At 35.6% G+C, this 14,520-nt stretch overlaps 1 long non-coding RNA gene across 1 annotated transcript; it reads left to right on the plus strand.

Annotated features, from left to right (window-relative positions):
* Positions 1-4,779: 4,779 nt before the first annotated feature.
* On the plus strand, positions 4,780-7,458 carry LOC141571916 (uncharacterized). The gene is made up of 3 exons (XR_012496960.1): positions 4,780-4,909; positions 6,481-6,586; positions 7,367-7,458. It is a non-coding gene; the product is annotated as an uncharacterized LOC141571916 (long non-coding RNA).
* The last annotated feature ends 7,062 nt before the right edge of the window (positions 7,459-14,520 follow it).

Genomic DNA, 14,520 nt, shown 5'->3' on the forward strand with positions numbered 1-14,520 from the left:
CTAATCATTATAAAATAAAAATAAAAATGTCTTATAGTTTTCAGCATATAGGTCTTTCACATCCTTGGTTAAGTTTATTCCTAGGTATTTTATTCTTTTTGTTGCAATTGCAAAAGGAATTGTTTTTTGTATTTCTTTTTCTGAGATTTCATTGTTGGTATATAGGAAGGCAAAGGACTTTTGTGCGTTGATTTTGTAGCCAGCAACTTTACTGTATTCATTGATTGTTTCTAATAGCTTTTTGGTGGAGTCTTTAGGGTTTTCTATATATAGCATCATGTCATCTGCAAAGAGTGATAATTTAACTTCTTCATTCCCAATTTGGATGCCTTTTATTTCTTTCTCTTGCCTGATTGCTCTGGCAAGGACTTCCAACACGATGTTGAAAAGCAGAGGTGATAGGGGACATCCCTGTCGTGTTCCTGAACGTAGAGCAAAGGGCTTCAGTTTTTCTCCATTAATTATGAGATTAGCAGAGGGCTTGTCATATATGGCCTTTATTATGTTAAGGTGTTTTCCTTCTATACCTATTTTATTAAGTGTTTTAATCATAAATGGATGTTGTATCTTGTCAAATGCTTTTTCTGCATCAATTGATATAATCATATGATTTTTGTCCTTTATTTTGTTTATGTGATGTATCACATTGATGGATGCGGATGTTGAACCATCCTTGTGACACAGGGATGAACCCCACTTGGTCGTGATGAATAATCTTTTTAATGCATTGTTGTATTCGATTTGCTAGAATTTTATTTAGGATTTTTGCATCGGTATTCATCAGAGATATTGGTCTGTAGTTTTCTTTTTTTGTGCTGTCCTTACCAGGTTTTGGTATCAGGGTAATGTTGGCCTCATAAAATGAGTTGGGGAGTACTGTTTCTTCTTCAATTTTTTGGAAGAGTTTGTGCAGAATTGGTATTAGATCCTCTTTGAAGGTTTGGTAGAATTCACTAGTGAAGCCATCTGGTCCCGGACTTTTGCTTTTGGGAAGGTTTTGGATGACTGATTCAATTTTGTTACTGGTGATCGGTCTGCTTAGATTTTCCAGTTCTTCATGGTTCAGCCTTGGAAGGCTATATTTTTCTAAGAACTTATCCATTTCTTCTAGGTTGTTGAATTTGGTGGCATATACTCCTTCATAGTATTCTTGGATGATCCTTTGTATTTTTGTGGTGTCTGTGATAACTTCCCCTTTTACGTTTCTGATTTTGTTAATCAGTGTCTTCTCTCATTTTATCTTAGTAAGTCTAGCCAAGGGTTTGTCAATTTTGTTAATCTTCTCAAAGAACCAGCTCTTTGTCACATTAATTTTTTCTATTGTCTTTTTGTTCTCTATTTCATTTATTTCTGCTCTAATTTTTGTTATTTCCTTTCTTCTGCTGACCTTGGGTTTTACTTGTTCTTCTTTTTCTAGTTCTTTAAGGTGTAACATGAGGTTATTTATTTGGGAGTTTTCTTGTTTCTTGAGATAGGCCTGTAATGAGATAAATTTCCCTCTTAAAACTGCTTTCGCTGCATCCCAAAAATTTTGGTAGGATGTATTTTCATTGTCATTTGTTTCTATGTATCTTTTGATCTCTCCTCTAATTTCTTCTTTGACCCAGTCTTTCTTTAAAAGTATGTTGTTTAATCTCCATGTATTTGTGTTTTTTCTCGCTTTCTTTTTACAGTTGATATCCAATTTCAAAGCCTTGTGATCAGAGAATATGCATGGTATGATTTCAATCTTTTTAAATTTGTTGAGACTGATTTTATGTCCCAATATATGGTCTATCCTTGAGAATGTTCCATGTACACTAGAAAAGAATGTATAGTCTGATGTTTTAGGATGAAGTGCTCTATAAATGTCAATTATGTCCATTTCATCTAATGTGTCATTTAGGGCTACTATTTCGTTATTTATTTTCTGTTTGGATGATCTATCCATAGCTGTCAATGATGTATTTAAGTCCCCAAGTATAATTGTGTTTTGGTCAATTTCTCCCTTAAGTTCTGTTAGTAGTTGCTTGGTGTATTTCGGTGTTCCCTGATTGGGGGCATAAATATTGATGACATGGAAACAACCAAAATGTCCTTCGATAGATGAATGGATGAAGAAGTTGTGGTATATATACACAATGGAATACTATTCGGCGGTAAGAAAAGATGATATAGGAACATTTGTGACAACATGGATAGATCTTGAGAGTGTAATGCTGAGCAAAATAAGTCAGACAGAAAAAGCAGAGAACCATGTGATTTCACTGATATGTGGTATATAAACCAAAAGCAACAAAAGAACAAGACAAACAAATGAGAAACAGAAACTCATAGACACAGACAATGGTTTGGTGGTTGCCAGAGGGTAAGGGGGGTGGGGGGTGGGAGGTGGGAGATGAGGGTAAGGGGGATCGAATGTATGGTGATGGAAGGAGAACTGACTCTGGGTGATGAACACACAATGGGATTTATAGATGATGTAATACAGAATTGTACACCTGAAATCTATGTAATTTTACTAATAATTGTCACCCCAATAAATTTAATAAAAAAAAAGAAAAATAAATGAACATAGTAAAATCAATGCTCAAAATTACGAAGAAGAAGGTTTAAATAAAGAGGCAACCAACTGAATGGGAGGAGATTTTTGCAAACAGTACCTGTGATAAGGGGCTAATATCCAAAATATACAAGGAACTCATTCAACTCAAAAAAAAACAAAGAAACAACCCAATTGAATAATGGACAGGGGACCTGAAGAGACATATCTCCAAAGAGGACATACAAATGGCAAATACACATATGAAAAAATGCTCAACGTCACTAATCATCAGAGAAATGCAAATAAAAACCACAATGAGGTATCACCTCACCCCAGTTAGAATGGTAATCATCAACAAGACAAATACGTTTATTGCAGTGCTATTCACAACAGCCAAGATATATAAACAACTGAAATACCCATTGATACAGGATTGGTAAAGAAATCGTGGTATACTTATACAATGGAGTATTACTCGGCCATAAAGAAGAATGAAGTATTACCATTTGCAATGACTTGGATGGACCTAGAGAATATTATGCTAAATGAAATAAGTCTGACAGAGAAAGAGAAATACTATATGTTCTCACTTTATGTGGAATCTAAAGAACAGAATGAATGAACACACAAACTAGAAATAGACTCATAGATATAGGGGGAAAAACCTGAGGGTTGCTAAGTCGGGGGTGAGGGGGTGGGGATGGCTGGAGAACATAAAGGGATCTAAAGTACAAATTAGTAATCACAGTACAGGCATGGGGATATGAAAGACAGTTTGGGGAATATAATCAATAATATTATAAAAATTTGTAGGGGGTCCGATGGGCATTTGTCTTATTAGGGAGACCACTTCACGGAGTGTGTAGATGTCTGAGCACTGCACTGCATACCTGAAGCTGAAGCTTAATAACAAGGAGTATCATCTATAATTAAATACACACACACACACACACACACACACACACACACACAAGGTGCCAAAAAATGTATAGACATATGAAGAAAGGAAAAGGAAACCTGTATTAAAATTATTCATATTATATAACGATAACAAAAGATGAATACAAGTTATGTGTATACCTTTTTTTGGCACCCTTGGTATATTGTCATGGGATGTAGAGTACAGCATAGGGAATACAGTCAATGGAATTGTAACGGCTATATCAGAGGGGTAGTAGATTGGGGGAGGGGGGGTTATAAATGTGTGAGTGCTGTAAAAGTCTACCTATGACATTGTTTTTCACACATGAAACTAATAAAAAAATAAAGAAAAATAAAACATGCCAAAGTGAAAAAAAAAACAAAGTCTACCAGTAGAAATTAGGTATTTATCAAAGCTCAGTACTCTATACTGAGCTTTGATAAATACCTAATTTCTATAAATGCTTTCCAACTAGTTCTTTGTGACCACGTGTCAGGTGATTGAGCTGGAAACGTTCAAAATTGCTGTAGTTGTGGGCGTGTGTTCTGCAGTGGGGGAGAAACTAAATCACTGCGCAGTACAAGGACTTACAACAATGATGGGTATAAACTCTAAATAGGAATATGCTTCGAATCCCCTTGAGGTAGAAGTCTGGCAATTTCCTTTTGAGTCACGGAGATTGTGCGTGTGACTGTGTATTGGGAAAGGTGATATTCTAACTCGTGCTCCTCCTGCTTTTGACATCCGCGTGCATGTTGCACGAGCTCCGAGACTCTTTGAAACTCATACTGGGTTATTTCCACATAGAGGAATTAAGGACAGAAGGATGGAAAAATCCTTCTAGAGGATTTTAAAATTAGGATAGGTCTCAAGAACGATGACATGAATCAGGATCTAAACGAACAGCATATAAATAAAAAAGGCATAAGGATAATTCATGTTTCATAATAAAGAAGAATTCTATACTTGTAAGCATCATGGACATAAGTGTTTGTTGCTTTCTAAATCTATTCCTTTACATAACATTCTTATTTTCTGAAAGAAGCCCAGTGTTGTGGCTATAACATTATTCATTCTCCTGTATCATTATTGCTGATTAAAGATTAAAACATTTCACATGAAACTTAGTACCTTTTGTTATTTAAAGAAGAGAAACTCTCCTTTTTATCTGTTACATCTTAAGTCACTCACTATAAATATATAAATCAGATATAAGGACAATTGAACAAGAACCTCTAGTCCTATTCATCCCGTGGGAGCACAGCTGTGACGTATTTCAGAGAGCTTTGTGATTGCTCAGCCCTAAGCACAACCCTATAAAATGAAGGGCCTTGAAATGCTGGTCAGGGTAGAGTGCAAAGCAACTGCTGGCAATAATACCAACCCTTAGCCAGGACGAGGTTCTGGTTCAGCTGTGAGGGCAGAGAACTGGTGGAGCCAAAGACAAGCTTTCAGGTTGGCTGGTAAGTACAGAAATGTCTCACGCCCAACATGTGAAGGGGTTTCCTGAATTATTTGTGTTGGCAGATACTAACCCTGCTTGCTCTTTTAGTCAATGCTGACTTTTTTTTTTTAAGTAATACACTCAAGTATATATATTTTTTCTTTTTGCTTGAATATAAATTTTTGACTAAAGAGATCCTTGCGTACATTTACTTTAGAAGTTTACACTCGTTTTTTAAGTGCTGTTCTTTCTAAGTCTTTGTTGTTTATATAAATCTAGAGAACGTTTATTTTTCACTTGAGTTGAAATGCCATGATTTTTATAGACTGAGCATGAATTTTTAAGTTTATACCTATAAATTATTTGGAAATATAATATGTATGTGGGTTAGATGTATAAAGTATATTCTATTTTAAATATATTTTACTTTTGGTGACAAAAATTATTTCAATGGTAATATGTGGGTCAGTGATTTCTTGGTATTGATTTTCACTACTAATTTAGTAAAATTGTTCAAACCCATATGTAAGGAAATAGGTTCCCAGTCATAGCTACAATTAAAAGCAGAAAAGAAATGTATATAAAATACAATTTTTATGCTAATAGACAAACCCCAGTTTTATATTATCAGATGCAAAACTTAAAGGAGAAGTACAATCTGTTTTTCGAAACTGTTAGAAAACGTACGAAACTTGAATGCGATGACTCTGCAATCAGGATATGTTCCATTGTATTCCTCCTAGTTCCATATGAATGTGGCATTCAGTATGTACTTGAGCCAACTATGTGCCTGGTGAGAGATCGGCAACTGTTGAAAAAAATCCTAATCTTTATTCAAGCACTTGTCACCAAGAGAAATCCAATTGATTTAAAAAGGAATCATACTGCCTTTAACTGTTCCTGTAAGATGAAATAAATCTTGCAAATTATTTCTTAAACTTGCAAGAAGCTTTAGAAACTTCTGCTAGACCCTCAGGATTCCTGTGTATCTACCCCGAAAAATTGACAACACTTATTTGTACAGATATATGTACCCATAAGTTCATTGCAGCATTACTAATGGTGGCCAACACATAGAAACGATCTGTCTTTCAAGAGTTGATTGGATAAAGAAGTAGCGGTACATATAAACAGTGGAAAACTACTCTGCCATAAAAAATGATGAAATAGTGCCATTTTGGACAACATGGTTAGATCTTGCGAGTATCATGCTCAGTGAAAAGATTCAGAGAGGAAAGGACAAGAACCATAAGATTTTACTCATATGTGGGACATAAAACAGAAGCAACAAATGGACGAGAATAAAAGGAAAGTCATAGACGTAGGCAGCAGTATGGTGGTTACCAGAGGATAAAGGACGTGGGGGAGGAAGAAGAGGGGTAAAGGGGTGAAATATATGGTGACAGACTGAGACTAGACTTTGGGTGGTGAGCACAGAATATATAAATGATGTGTTAGAGAATTTGACACCTGAAACTCACATAATGTTATCAAATGTTACCTCAATAAATTAAAAAAAAAAAAGAATTACCTGTCTGGAGACATTGTGGTTGAAAAATCTGATGTGACTCTCTCCCTTCTGCGGTGCAGAGATGGAAACCCGAAGGAAGCCCCAGCTCCTTGTGCGCCTGACTCTTTTCAGCGTGCTCTTCTCACAAATGCTGGCCTGGCCTCTTTTCGAAGCACCTTTTCTGAAGTAAGTTCTCTTTCAATTCAGTTGAACATTCCATATTTATCTAAAAGACAATTTCCTTTCTGTTATATTGAACAACTCACTTTTTAAAATATTTGTGTTATTTATTTATATATTTGGTTGATATGTTATGTAAATTTTCCCCATCATGTCAAGATGATTCTTAATGCATACGATTAGAAACCTGAAGGCTCACGAAATTCATTGAACCTGCATAACTATTTAAAGATGGATTCTTTGGAGTTGATCAATACAAAGAAATGTATAACACCAAGTTGAATTTTGAGGTAAATTTCAGAAATTTAGAGAAATAAAAGCAGTTAATATCCAGCTCTCAAGAAATGTTTGAGCCAAATGATACTAAACATCAAGAAATATGCAAATTGCTTGCAGTTTTCACATGGAATAGTAAAAATGTTTCAAAGTTTCTATATTGTATAAAATCTTTCTTCTTACAGGATTTAACTTTGCAAAGCAAAGACATCACGGAGGACGTGTATTTGCTGAATGCTCAGATAGGGTTGAACTGAGTAGCTCTTATGCGTAGGACACACAGCTTGTAAAAGTTGTATGACATCTATATTAAGGAATAAACCAAAATTTTACTATTAATACTCTCATAAACCATAGAAGCCATTGTCAATTATTCTAGCCACAATTTTTAATGGGTGGTACTTCACAAGATTTTCAGTGTCTGTTTCAAATGATTGCAAAATCAGATGTCTTCTGAGAAAGGGATGTGTTCTACTTCTATTGTCTTTTAATTAACATGTTGGGTTACAGCACACCATTTGAAGGAGCAATTGATCATGATGAACCTTTACTAACACTAAGAAAAACTCACATCTTGCCAAATACTTTTGCTGGAAATGAAAGGTGAGTTCATTTTATTGAGTTTCATTTTAGAAAATACATCTCTGAAGTAAAAATTTTTATTTTTGTGTCTCCATGGAGCTATTCCTACAGCGTAACACTGCAGGTTTCCACGTGTCATAGCTTCCTCCAGCCTGACTTACTTCAGCTCTTGCAGCTGTCCATGATGTTCATGTTCAGAGGTTGCAACAAGCCAGGATGACCCATCACTCACTTACTTTCTGTTGCACAAATTGTCAACATCAAAAATTGTACTAATTCTAGTAAAACTTCAATATTTAGGATTCCATGCTAGGGGAAGTTCTAAGGCAAGAGTTTATCTCTATGTAAAGAAAAGATGCCTAATAATAAACGCTACTCACTCAGAGAACCACTTGTAAAAAGCAGCATTTAACAGGAGACACAGAAGGTCTATACTGAAGACAAAAAATTAAAGTTTCCTCATTATGGCTGAAAAGAAGGTTGCTAGATCCTAAGATCCTCTCCAATTTAAGAGATTTTATTTCCAAATAGTTTTTGAGAAGAAAACACAAGAGTCATTAGAGTGTGCTAAAATCAGGATAGTTTTTTCTTATATGTCCTTATTTATGGTACATGAATAAAGGGTTAGGAATCAATCAATCAATCAATCAATCAAAGAATCAAAAATAGGAAATAATTTAATTATTTTCTATTTTTTTTTTACTTTTTTATTAGTTTCAGGTGTACAATACAATGTAATAGTTAAACATTTATCATTTATATCCCTCACACAGTGATAACCCCCCTCCACCCATCTACTACCCCTCTGAGATCGCACACAGCCGTTACGTTTCCACTGCCTCTATTCCTAGTGCTGTACTTCACTTCTTCTAAATATATATATGTATATAAAATTGTACTTGACATTCATTATTCTTCAGCTTAGCTTCAGGAGTAAAGCGCATGATCAGGCAAGAACTAATATAAATATATTCTATTTCTCCCACCAATATATACCAGAGAAGGTTTAGTTTGAAAGATTCTATCAGTGAGCTTTTACAATGAGGTATAACTCTAAAAAAGCTTATTACTTTAATTCTTCAACATTTTGGGACAGAAATATGGAAAATGTTTTGATATAAAGCACAAAAAATCTATTTTTTTAGGATTTTAAGAAATCCTTCTGGACTTAAGTTTCCACAAGAAACTTTCATAATAAGCTGGTGGTTAGTTTCTTTCTTATTCATTGAGCCAAAACAATATGTAGAAAAACCTTTTTAAAATAATGGTTATACTTTCTTCCTTGTTTTAGGAATGCCAGACACACTGAAGAAATTTTAACCAGTGACTATAAAAGACTCTTGGGACAACTTCCTGCCAAAAGAAACGCTGAATCCTTTATTGGAAAAGGAGATAGGTAAAGAGAATTTATTGCTTTTTCCAAACATGTTATGATTATTTAATCTCAAATTATATTTGCACTGATCACACTTTATTTCCTTTGTTCTAAATTGATAACTCTTGATAATATTCAATTTAGGTAAAAATTAATGCATATTCTTCAATGAAATATACAAGGCCCATGCATTATAAAATCAGGCTTTCTTGTAATATACTCACTGGTTCAGACAAACTTATTTTTGTAAGGAGCAATCATTTGTGAATGTGCAATCAAATTGAAGTAGACACAGTAATAATAAGACATAGTATAAACTGAAGCAAATTTTAGGGTTAACCATAGTACTTGTTTTTTAAATTCTTGCTCAAACCAAGCTTTGGAAGAATCTCTTTAACTGGACAATAGCTGAATATTTACTAGATACAATTTAGGTGAAAAGCTTTTTTAAAAGCACTTATTTTTAAAGAAATTTCCTCCTAATGGCAGAAAACAACTTCAAATATTCACTCATTTCTAATATTGTATTAAGTATGTGATCATTTACTACAGAATGTGGTTTAACACATTCCCAGAGAATGCCATATTGTGTTGGATTATTCCTAGTTCCTCTATTTTTAGGTTTAGGTATATTTTTCTTTTAGAATTGTTGTGAAAGAAAATGAGTTTGGTGTTAGAATTCCTTTTTATCTGACACCAAAATATTTGGAACTTTGTTATATTTACCGTTTCTTGTTCAAACTCACTGATTTCTGTTTTCTCACATTTCACAGCGATAACATCTCAGAGGACAAAGTTACAACCAAACGTCACGCAGATGATACGTTCACTGACCGAATTGAACTTATTGAAAAGCAAAAGGCTCTGAGGCCACTCTTGGAGAACATTCGTCGTGCTAGGTAAAAAAAGAGACAACTTGGTAAAACGAGAAATTATAAATGACTTTCAAAATAGAAGCTACATAATGGACACTTATCTATCTCTCTGCCTCACTATCTATCTACACGCTGTGAGCGGTAATTTTCAACCTTGGCTGCCTTTAGACTCCCTGGAGAATTGTTAAAATACTGATGTCTGGCCAGGAAATTAGTGCCTCTAGTGGTATGGTTCTAGGCGTTGGTATTTTCTAGGGCTCCCCAGCTGATTCTACTGTGACTTTAGAGTTAAAAATTATGAGTGTAGAGGTATCTATTCTGAATTTGGAAACAGGTTTTGTCAAAAGTGCTGACATTTAAACATAGATATTGGAGAACAATAACAGGAAGTGGGGTGATCTCTCTTTTTATTCCAATTATTTTTGTTTAGATGATGAGTAATAAGCACAATCCTGGGTGGGTGAGTTCAGACAAGATGACTGTGTCCCCCTCCCCCCCAATTATAGTTGTGTAAGAACAGTTATAGCTACTTTAAAGTTGAAGAACAATTGATAGATAAAAGCTAACCTCAAAGATCAATATTTAGCCCCCAGAGCACTTTACAGAGCCCAGATAATAACATAGGTCACACATTATATCTTCTTTAGATGCTTTATCATCTAAGAGCCTTAACATGCACAATGTCGCTTTCTGGTTGGCAGGAATGAGCCAGACTCTTCAGAATTGTACCGAAGGATGTATGGAAAAAAGATGTGGAAACCTCCTCAGTGGTGGGTATATGTGTGTGTTCGTATTTTATTCTTACAGCAATCATTCAGTTATGTAAGTAGGTAAGAGTCACTTAGGAAGAAATACTAGAGTTCTCACAATGAGACCTCATGTGAGAAGGATACTTCTGCCTGAAGAGAACCCCAAGCCAGTAGACAGCTTAAAAGGATTCATGCAGGCTGGTGATCACCTAAGAGAGAAAGCTAAGAAGGAGGAAACAGTTTGGTTTTGTTGAGTTTGCATGGATGTATTCCTATCCTTCTGTCAAGTTATAACTCAGAAGACACTGACTCACATTAATGAGAAACCCTTGCTTTCTTTGGGGAATCCAGCCATGCTGTTTTTATTATTGAAGATTTAGTCCCACAATTGACTGCTAGCACCTCACTGAAGTACAGGAAATATGACCAAATTACAGTATGACTCATTATTGTGAAAATACAAAGGTACTCTGGGTCTAATAGTATTCCTGAAATACGGTAAACTTCCTGCAGAAAAGTCCAATTTAGGTTGTTTTACTATAAAGTGAATGAAGGTACTATGACTCCAATAGCAGTTATTGTAAAATGTGTTTTGAGAAGAGAAAACACAAATATTTTTTTTTCCATTTCTTAATTGATAAACTTGTTATCAGAGTGGTTTTAAGAGGTACAGGAATACAAGACATATTTCTAACCTGACCTGCTTTAAGGTTGACATTAGCCCATAAAAAAGGTTTACGAGACTTTGCAAGTGCTTAGTCATCACTGTATCAGAGGTTGGCAACACTTTTCTTTAAAGGCTATGCAGTAAATATTTTTGGCTTTGTGGCCTATACAGTTTCCGTTACAACTACAGAGCTCTGCTGTAACAGCGTGAGAGCTGCCAAAGATAGTACGTAAAATGAAAGGCAATGGGTGGGCTATATAAAAATTTTATTTGTAAAACATGAAGGTAGGCTAGACTCCAACTAGGTCTGACTTGGTCAAAGAGATTAATCTGCATGAGCTGAGACTGAAGACAATTAATTAATGGTCTTTCTTCAGTTCCTGGAGCAAATATCTCAGGTTTTCATGAGAGTGCTCAAGAGTGGACAGGGTGTCTGGAAAGACACCTGCACCATTGGTTGCTTCTGTCCACTGATTACTCAATCACTTCTAACAGAGACACAGGGTGAAGGACTCTGCACCTGTCCTCTCATTATTATAAAAGTATATTACAGAGAATTATGTACCTTTGCTCAAAATAAAAAAAGTTAATCTCACATAGCTTCTTGAAAAATTGTTTATAAGCAGAAATCTTCTCCATTAGATTAAGAAACACAATACACACTAAAATATAAAGGAAGATACATCACTCAGGTTTTTTAAAGTTATTTCATCATTTATGAGATTGCATCCTCCATTGTTTCTGTTTCTTTCTGAATGGGTAGCATTGGAGAAATTATTTTGACAGAAAAACTTGTGGGTCAACCATTTGTGAAAAGTACAAATGGGTAACTATTAATGACCAACCTTAGAGTCCCTTCACATTGCAGTTCCGTTTGTGACAAACAGTCTTTTAGAAGACACCTTTTCAATATTACAGAACACAGTCTCCTGTCACAGGCTATTGACAAGGAGCAAAAAGAAACTGGTGTGTATCAAGTGAGTGGAGAATGAATGAAACTAATGCGCTATAAAAAAATATTTTTATACTTACATACCAATTCTTTCTTTTTCAGAATTTTTGAAGAAAAATGATTAGGTGAAGTAATGATACTTTGATTTCTACCTAAGTAATTCAAGAAATGCCTTCAAATCATAACAAATAAAGTGCTGTATGTTTCATGTTGTGCCTCATTTTATTCCAAGGTGATAACTGTTGCTTACATTGCAAATATTGTTTAAGAGTTCTTAAAATTGCCTTTAACTCATGAAAATCCTGGGATTCCAGAGGCTGTGTATCTTTTCTAACAAAGATGTACTTAATGACAAGTGAACACCAAGTTCATTCCAATTGTACAACGCTTCATGGAAGGGTAGTCATAGAGCAACATTGATGTGTTTATTTATAAAGCGTACTTAACTATTCAGGAGAGTGGAGCACATAATCAGTGTCTCCAAATTTGAATATTAAGCACATGGAACGCTGTGTTAAATGAACCTCAAATTGTCTAAGAGAATATAAAGAAAATAAAAATTCTTTCTCCAAAAAAGATTTTAAAAAATGTATGCATTCCCATATCAGCAGGCAAACTATTTTGAATGGGATTAACAGTCTCTCAAATTTGGATCTCTAACTGCCAAAGGCTCTCTTCTGATGTAGTGTTGCAATGAAAGAGAATGGCCTCTGCTTCTGACACTGGACATTTCTTTCATGATATGTTAAGAATGTGTAGAATGTAAACTCCTTGGAGCATTTGTTTTTCAGTAATATTTTGTGTTTTGCCATAATCAGCCAAAGAAAGCTTTCAAATTACCATCAACGAAGGTCTATTTGGAGACACAACTGTTTTCCTAAAATGATTCCATGAAAGTATATGTAGAAAATAAAGACCTTTGATTGTCATTGCACACACTTTCTATTGTATTCATTAATTTAAGGCTATGAAGGTACCTTGTTTTAGCACTAATGGTGTAGGCACTAGATAGGTTTTGTAATATGTAAAGTAGGACTATTTGAATGTGTTATTATGTGCTCATTCTAAAAAAGAGAGACTTACATAAGAGAGAAATTGCTCTCTCAAACTGGGCAAAAGATAAAACGTCAAGGGATAGTGTGATGGTTCAGTTCCATGAAGTCCTCAGAAATCAAAACCCCTTGCAGGTCACCTTTCATCTCCTAGGGCACGGCCCTTCCCCTCATGATCTAAAGTTGCAGCTGGAGTTCCAGCCATCATATCTTCATTTTTGGAGCAGGTGGAAGAAGAGGCAGGGAAAAAAAAGATAAGAAGAAGAAAGAAAGGAAGGAGTACATGGCTGATGTACCGTTTGGCTGATTGTCTCGTCCTGCGCGATGAGAATTGTGGGGAGTGAGGAGGGCAGCGCAGGGTTAAGAAAAGGCAGTAGCCATGAATAAAGTTTAAGCTGGGCTAAGGTATGTGCAGCCTCAAGGACTGAGCACAGGCCAGCACTAGCTTTTATTAGTCAGGTGGGGAAGTAAAGGAGATAAAGCTTGTCAGTCTCAAGATCTGTGAATCCCACACAACATAATAGGAAACTGATTCAAGCCAATCACACTTGCCTGCAGGCAGCTGAACATAAGTCTCAGGATGTGTGTACTTCCCCAAGGGACAAAACCTATATGTATATGAATAGATGGAGAGCACATCATTGAATCTCTTCCCTTGCAGGTTTTGGGAAGGAATGCAGCCACAGAGGCTGAGGTTTTCCTTAGCCTGGGGAAGGTGGAGGTCTGTGCCTTCAATGATCCCCTGGGGTTCTCCTGTTGGTCCCACTTGACTGCGCCTGGCTTGAGTTGTCCCCCGCCATGGGGAATTTTACTCGTCATTGGCTGACCAGCCATCTTTCTGTGGCCAAACGGGGAGACATAAGGTACAAGCACAAAAGGGATGCAAAGACCCTGAAAGGATCCGTCTCACAGACTCTCCTTTCTTTGGGGGCAGGTACAAGGAGACAGATGGATAGGCTGCTGCGTGGCAACACCTGATATCTTATGGTAACATCCGCTTGAGGAGAACAGTTTTATGGTGACAGCCATTTGTAAAGGAGGCCAGGGAATCTTTTGTTTAGTGTTTGTTTTATGTGCCCTGACAAAAATGGTGGTTCTATTAATATAAAACCAACAAAACATATTTTTATGTGGGGGTGTTTTCTTTTCAGAGCTCAAGCTATGCATCTTGAATTCTTACAAAGAAAGCTTAAAGAAATGATAGATTAGTGGGAATCAGAAAGATCCCAACCATTAATGAAGAATCAATATCATCACAAAGCAAAGCATTGCTTCTTTCCTTTTCTACAATTAGAAAAGATGTCTACTTAAGGAGAGAGGAACTACAAGTAATTGCAAAGTGGTTTACACATGTTGAGGTGAAGTAGACTAATAGTTTTTTACATACCTGATTTATAAAATATTAAACATTT

The sequence above is a fragment of the Rhinolophus sinicus genome, linkage group LG05 (genome assembly GCF_036562045.2).
Source record: "Rhinolophus sinicus isolate RSC01 linkage group LG05, ASM3656204v1, whole genome shotgun sequence".
Classification (NCBI taxonomy): domain Eukaryota; kingdom Metazoa; phylum Chordata; class Mammalia; order Chiroptera; family Rhinolophidae; genus Rhinolophus; species Rhinolophus sinicus.